The following is an 8,087-nucleotide window of genomic DNA, read 5'->3' as shown; positions in this document are numbered from 1 at the left end:
TCATCATCATTATTATTATCATTATTATTATCGTTATCGTTATCGTTATCATCATCATTATTATTATCATTATTATTATCGTTATCGTTATCATTATTATTGTTATTATTATTATTATTATTATTGTTATCGTTATCGTTATCGTTATCATCATCATTTGTGGTTCATGTTTGTATCATTATCATCATTTTCATTGAAGAATTAACCTTCTGGATTAAGCAATTTAATTCAGACTCTGACTTGAACTCGGTCGTTCTTAAAGCATTCATGGTGCTCCCAACTTTGATTTTGAAAAAACCATCCGCTACTTCCAAAAGCAAGGAGCATAGTGAAGCAATAGAGCGTCGATTAGCACTCTGGAAACAAGGGGACATTGATTTGTTGCTTAAAGAAGTGAGGTTCTTTCAAGGGAAATTTGTGAATTCCGAGAAACCTAGAAAGGTTGAAGACATATCCAAAGCCTTCTCAAAGCTGGTTCTGCAAGGAAAATTGACAGCTGCTATGAAACTCCTAGATAACGAGAGCTCGTCCGGTCTGCTCGACCTATCGCCAGATGTCCTGCAAGGGCTACAGGACAAACACCCACAGGCAGCTGATATCGCAGAGGAGAGTTTGTTACATGGCCCAATTGATTATATTCCGCCAAATGTTTATGACCTCATAGACGAAGAATCGATCTACAACCCGGCAAGTAAAACCAAGGGCTCAGCCGGACCATCTGGAATGGACGCAGAGCTGTATAAGAGAATCCTGTGCTCTAAGAATTTCAAGACCGAGGGCAAAATATTGAGAGAAGAGCTAGCCGTGTTCACAAGAAATCTGCTAAGGAAATCGTACCACCCATCCTTACTTGAAGCTTTCACGTCCTGCAGGCTTATCCCGCTGGATAAGAACCCGGGAATCAGACCAATTGGTGTTGGAGAGGTACTGAGGAGAATAGTGGGGAAAACGGTCAGCGGTTTCTTAAAGGAGGAAAGAAAAGAAGCGGCGGGTCCCCTACAAGTTTGCGCTGGTCATAACACAGGAGCGGAGGCTGCGATCCATGCAATGAGTCAAGTGTTTGTTGAAGAAGGAACAGATGGAATATTGCTAATTGATGCTAGTAATGCTTTTAACCAAATGAATAGGTCAGCGGCCTTACACAATATCCAGATCATGCGCAAAGAAATGGCGCTCTATGTGATTAACACATATAGAAGCCCATCTAGACTGTTTATTTGTGGGGGAGGTGAAATACTTTCTCGAGAAGGCACCACACAAGGAGATCCGCTAGCGATGCTATGGTATGCACTTAATACATCCATAATGATACAGAATTTGAGGGATCATTGCCCATTGGTTAAACAGGTGTGGCTTGCAGACGACTCAGCTGGAGGAGGGAGTATAGTGCACTTATACAACTGGTACAGGCATTTGAGTAAGGAAGGACAAAAGTTTGGTTACCTTGTGGGACAAAGAGCTGGCTTATTGTGAAGTCTAGGGAACTAGCGGAGGAAGCAAAGAGGGTGTTTGGAGAGGAAGTCAACATAACGACTGAAGGTCAGCGCCATCTGGGAGCAGTTATTGCGTCGCAAGAATACAAAGATCAGTATTGTGAGGAGAAGGTTCGTGCATGGAAAGAGGAAATCGAACTTCTCTCTGAAATAGCGAAGAGCCAGCCGCATGCGGCGTATATTGCTTTCACAAAAGGCTACAAGTCGAAGTTCATTTACTTCATGCGCACAATTGAATCGTTTGAAGATTATGTCGATCCAATCCAGGAAGTGATTGAAGATTTACTACTCCCTACTTTGTTCGGTCAATCAGAGCCTCTCCCTAACGAGGTGCGCAGACTTGCTACCTTAGCAACGGGTCAAGGGGGTCTAGGCATTCCTGATCTGAAATCCGAGGCACCGCAGCAGTTTGCTGCCTCGAGACTAATAACCACCGCCCACGTAGATTCTATTACATCGCAGAGTTCCATCATGGTACCAGGAGAAAGATCTACAGAGGAGCTAAAGAGGCATCAACAATCACTTAAGAGAGCAAGTTCCAAAGAGAAAATGAATAGCATTGATTCAAGCCTCTCCCCAGGCCTGCTGCGTCTGGTTAATCAATCGAGGGACAAGGGCGCAAGTTCTTGGCTGAATGCGATGCCTCTCGCAGACAAAGGTTTAGCCCTCAACAAGCAAGAGTTCAGAGACTCGCTACGCTTGCGTTATGACTTACCCTTAGTCGATTTACCAAGTCATTGCATATGTGGGGATAAATTCACCGTTAGTCACGCCCTCTCTTGTAAAAAGGGGGGTTTGTAGCGCAGAGACATGATGGTGTACGGAACTTGTTAACGACATTCATCGACAAGATCTGCAATAATGTCGAAATCGAACCACGCCTTCAACCCCTGGACAACGAGCGATTTCATTTGAGGAGCGCTGTTACAAGTTCTGAGGCAAGGTTGGACATCAAAGCGGGAGGTTTCTGGGCAAGAGGAGTTACGGCATTTTTTGATGTTAGAGTTACGCACGTCAACTCCAAGTGTTACCAGAGCAAGCCAACATCGCAAGTGTTCAAAGAGCAAGAAGAAGAGAAGAAGCGCAAGTACCAGCAGCGGGTGTTAGATGTAGAAATGAGTTCGTTTACGCCTTTAGTGTTTGGAACCAATGGCGGAATGGGAAACGAGTGTCAGCGGTTCTTAAAGCATCTCGCAGACAAGATAGCTCAGAAAGACACCGAGCCTTATCATGTTGTAATCACTTGGCTCAGGACATAGATCTCGTTTGAACTCTTAAGATCGGTACATGCATGCGTCAGAGGTTCGCGAACGCCGTTTCGTAGCAAGCTAGAGCAATCATTAGACTGTAAAATAAATGTCGCTAGTGCGGATATCTGAAATACGTGTCTATATGCTTTTATACTTAAGGCTTTTTATGGACACTGGTTTAGCCGTCATTAGTATAATTCGATTGCAGGATCTTAATATCTCTGCATAATGGAATTCTTAATTTTATAGAATTTTGAGCTTTTATTATTAATTATGTCTATTTCCTCTTCTTTTATGTAAGGTTAAGTTACTTCTATTTTTTAGAATTTGTAAATGAATAGTTTTTTCTATCTTCACTTATAATATATAGGATTGTTTTTGTTCTCTAATAAAGGACGAGAGGTTTCTTTTGTAACGGATGGAATTGTAGATGGCTGTTTTTGATGAATTAATTAGATTTTTTGTGACAGCAGGTTTGATTGTAAATAGGATTTTAATTGAGGTTTTGTAATAAAGATTCTTTTTTTTATTATTTTATTATCGTTATCGTTATTGTTATTATTATCATTAAAATCATCATTATTATCATTATTATCGTTATCGTTCTATCGTTATCGTTATCATTATAATTAAAATCATCATCATTATTATCGTTATCGCTATTTTTATCATCATCGTCATTGTTATCATTATTATCATCATTATTATTATCGTTATCGTTATTTTTATCATCATCATCATTGTTATCAGTATTATTATCATTATTATTATCGTTATCGTTATCGTTATCATTATCATTATCATTATCATCATCATTATTATTATCATTATTATGATCGTTATCGTTATCAGCATCATTATCATCATCATTATTATTATCATTATTATTATCGTTATCGTTATCGTTATCATTGTCATTATCATCATTATTATATTATTATTATCATTATTATTATTATCGTTATCGTTATCGTTATCATTATCATCATCATAGTTATTATCATTATTATAATCGTTATCGTTATCGTTATCGTTAGCATCGTCATTATTATTATCATTATGACTATCGTTATCGTTATCGTTATCGTTATCATTATCATTATCATTATTATTATCGTTATCGTTATCATTACCATTACCATTATCATTATCATTACCATTATCATCATCATTATTATTATCATTATTATTATCGTTATCGTTATCATTACCATTACCATTATCATTATCATTATTATTATCATTATTATTATCGTTATCGTTATCGTTCTATCGTTATCGTTATCATGATCATTAAGGAGGTAACAGAGACGTAAAGTATTTTAGCTTATCACGATGATGCAGTGCCGGATCCAGATCTTGAGATAAGGGGGAGGGGGGGTCATCCGGACCTTTAGATAAGGGGGGAAGGGCGATCTCAAAAAAAAATTGGCCTTTCAGGTTTCATTTTGGTCTAAAAATAAGGGGGGTCGGGGCCCCTTCCCTGGATCCGCCACCGTCATGTCTGAAAAACAATAGTGGCCCGATTTGTTTTTAGTTGAAAGGTCAGTGTTTTGGGTTTCCCTACCGGGGATTCTCATGTCACTAGAGAATTGAGGTACGATCCCGGGGGGTACTCCTTGTGATGGCCTATGCGGGGAGGCTCCACCCGAAAGGGGTACTTTTTTCAGGCCTCAGGTATATGAAAGGGTAGGGATTTTACTCGTTGATGTTTAAAAGGGTAGATAAATCTATCATTTGGGTCTGTGAAAGATCTGAAAGGGCCCAAAAGCGCTAACAGATGAATTTTATGGCTTTATAAATTCGAGAAAACGTTCTATTTTTGCGAATGATTCTTATTTAAAAGACAGTGCATTTACAGCAGTTAAAAGGGAGGCAAAGTTCTGAACAAGGTATGTGAAAGGGGTACCATTTGTCAATAGCATGTATACCAAAGGGGTACCTTTTTCAAGAAAGATTATATATTAAAAGGTAAGGGGTTGGACCTCGGAGCGGAGCCTCCCCGTTTATGTAAAAACAGTTATTAAGTACCCCTCCCCTCCCCCCTCCCCCCGTGGGGGCTACTATACCCAAAACACAGGGATACCCAAGTCACTGTGACATTACAACTTTTCAAACAGGCCCTTCGGAACCACGACCACCCTGGCGCGAAAACATCACTTTACCTCGACCTCTTGCACACTAATTATTACTACAGTATTACCCTGTCTCTTCCAATAATTGAAAAGTAGCTAGGGGAGGTACGAAAAATCAAGTCCAGTGGATAGCGGTATCCACCATTTGAACAACTGAGGCCAGAGGTTAATTTTTTTAAAACTTTTATAAGCGCAATTTGCAAGTGAAGCTTTTGTTTTCAGACTCTAAAACAATAGCTACACTTGTAAAAGTTTTATTAAATTCACCCCGAAAACTATTGCAGATAGTTGTTCCGTAGCCAGGAGGTAAGTGCTTTAGCCAATCCGCCACTCTACTTCTTTCCTATCAAGCTGCATGTCATCTGACTGCTAGTCCTCCTACCCCTTTTCTATTGCGTTCGTGTTATTGTTTTGCTCACGGCCCTCGGGAACCTGGGCACAAACAACCATGAAAATCCCTTTGCTTACCTGATAACTCCCCAAAATGCTTTTAGCTTGACCTTGTACCCCAATAAACTCTGCAAGCTGTGTTATAATTATCATTCCACATGATCGTTGCTTCCTTGCGCAAACCTTCTCAGGGTCTCGTCACGAAGGAGGCTAACAAAATTGTTTCGCTTTAAAAGTGGCGGCAATCAGTATGCGCGAAACTCAGACTTAATTTCTTTCTGAACACACAGGCCATGTCGCGTCTAATGTGTGCAAAGCGATTCAGGAATTCCACAGTAAAACATGCATCCGATTACAATACTACAACAGGGCAGTCCATGGGGGTAACTTCATTCGATTTGGAAATAGCGATGGGTAAGTTATCAAGGTGCGCTATATTTTCTTTTTTTCTTTTTTTTTTCTTCTTTTTAAATCAGTTTTTTTCTTAGCAGGATTAAGGCACAAAACTGCTTAAAATAATTACACAAAAAGGGTGCAAATAACTTACTTTGCCTGAGAGGAGCATGGAGGGTGGACTGAATTAAAGGGGAATTACACTGTTCACCTATCAGCTGTCCTGTAAGATTTCCCTTTCCCTTTCCCTGCTTCGTTCCCTCCCCGCGCCCCCGCCACCTTGCCCTTTCTTTTTCCTCCAGCATGCGGGACTACAATGTGATCTACAGTACATGCTTTGCAGGGGTGTAGCCAGATTTTCGACTAACTGTAGGCTTGGCTGGCTTTCATTTCCACCTATCCTGAAAATTGTACGCATGGCTAGTACGCAGTGACCTCACCAACACTTTTACCTCTTAATATAAGTTTTCTTTTAGCTCACACCAACAACGCATAATTCATTACAAACAGTAGACTGGTCAAACCAAAAATTTGTAGTCCCAGGCCTTCAGGTCTATGGGCTGGCTACGCCCCTGATTGAAGTTGTAGTACTTTGGAAGTGTCAATGATGTTTCGTTTCAACAGTTCTTTACTTTGCTCAGGAGAGAATAAATAACTTTATAGTTATCCTCTCTTGCTTTGCTTTAACGCACTCCGTTACAAAACCTTTCTTCTCAAGGTAGCTGAACACAGTTTTGGCAGTTTGTGAGTATATGTCATTTGTCAAATCATGGCAAGAGAAAGGTTTTAGCTCACGAGCTGAAACTTGGCAGGTGAAAAATATACTGATGAAAGATCTTGATCGACAGGTAAAATGTGACGATTTCGTTGTTTCCATGGCAACATGAACGATTGAACACAACTTTACAATTTTGACTTTAGCTCAGTTGACATAAAATTCGCTCATTAGATTTTCCTATAAACTTGCACGCAACTTACTATAAGTAATCATTACCATTTGAAAGTTATTTGACCATTTTAACAGACGGGTTTTTAGATAATCAATAATATAATTGTATCGTAATTATTAAATGTATCACAAAATTCATCTGTTCAACTTCCATTTTAAAGTTCTCATTAATTAAATACGATAAAAGTCCAAATTCTGCCAAATATCACAAAATGTTAGTGAGTACATTTTGAGAAACCGTCCTCTGTGTACCAATGCTTTTTTCGCCGCCATGTTTGTTTGCCTAATTTAAAACACACGCCGTTACGCGAGTTACCGCTGACTGCCCGCAAAACTTTGTTCAGCCACCTTAACGCACGTGAACCACATTGTGCAATGTGAACAAGTCATGGCCGTCTACAAAGGTATTACTAAAGAGAGAATGGGTAGCGCGCACCGGAACTGCAAAATGGAAAAAGGGAGAATAGGCAATAAAGATACTGATAGGGTAGTGTTTAAATTACCTTTTGTTCCCGTTCTTCGTTCCTCGTTTTAGTAAAGTCCTGTCCAGGAGTCCTGGTCCTGTCAGTAGCCATGCCAGTAAATACAAGTAGTAATCAGTGCCGGATTCAGACCTTGAGATAAGGAAGAGGGGAGGAGGGTGCGGTCTCTCTCTCTTCGCGCCTCTGTTTGGTCTAAAAATAAGGGGGGAGCCGGCCCCCCCGGGCCACTCCCCTGGATCCGCCACTGGTAATTTAGATCCAGTTGTATATAGCATCTTTCATATCTGCTTTAGGTTTCATCCACGAGCAATCAAGGAGCGATCGAGATAAATATGTCAAGATCTATTGGGAGAACACTCTACCTAGTAAGATATTGCATACAGTAGTAAATCATACTTACGTTGTGTTAACCGGCCATCAGCGACAGACGGCAAACTATTGTTGCAAACTGAGAGCTAAAAACGTTATTATCGACGACACGACTTTTTACTGAATTGTCAATTGCAAATTTTGGTTTGTTTAAACAAGTACTTTGAAGTCTAAGTGATATCTTTAGAAGTGTTCAGATATCTATTCTGACTTCACTAACACGAGAAAAGAAACAATTCACGCGCAAAAACCATAAATAATCCGAAACTATCCCTCGAATCCCACACGCCCCTTAAACATGCCGTCAGAATTTCTATTTATTTCTGTCCAATTCGTTCCCATGTTTCTCAAACGTCAGAAATTACTTTTTTTGGCATCTTTCACCATTCCTGGGGTCGCAGTTACTTTCCAATTATTATAAAATGCATTAAAAAAGCACTTTTGAACTTTAGCATGATGGAGTAATATCATGAATTGCTCCCTCATAATTAAATGTGCGCAAATATGTCTTTACAAGAAATACGTTAAACCAAGTGTGTTACCTACCTACCTACCCACTCTACCTACCTCACCTACCTAATTTCGTTTTATTTTAGAGTATAAAGACCATTTGACAAATATTCGTG

At 39.7% G+C, this 8,087-nt stretch overlaps 1 pseudogene; it reads left to right on the top strand.

Moving 5' to 3' along the window:
• Positions 1-1,275: 1,275 nt before the first annotated feature.
• Positions 1,276-2,815, top strand: LOC140945980 (uncharacterized; annotated as a pseudogene).
• The last annotated feature ends 5,272 nt before the right edge of the window (positions 2,816-8,087 follow it).

This window comes from Porites lutea, chromosome 8 (genome assembly GCF_958299795.1).
Source record: "Porites lutea chromosome 8, jaPorLute2.1, whole genome shotgun sequence".
NCBI classification, from domain to species: Eukaryota; Metazoa; Cnidaria; class Anthozoa; order Scleractinia; family Poritidae; genus Porites; species Porites lutea.
The sequence above is the reverse complement of the archived record's forward strand: the minus strand, read 5'-3'. Positions and strand labels throughout refer to the sequence as shown.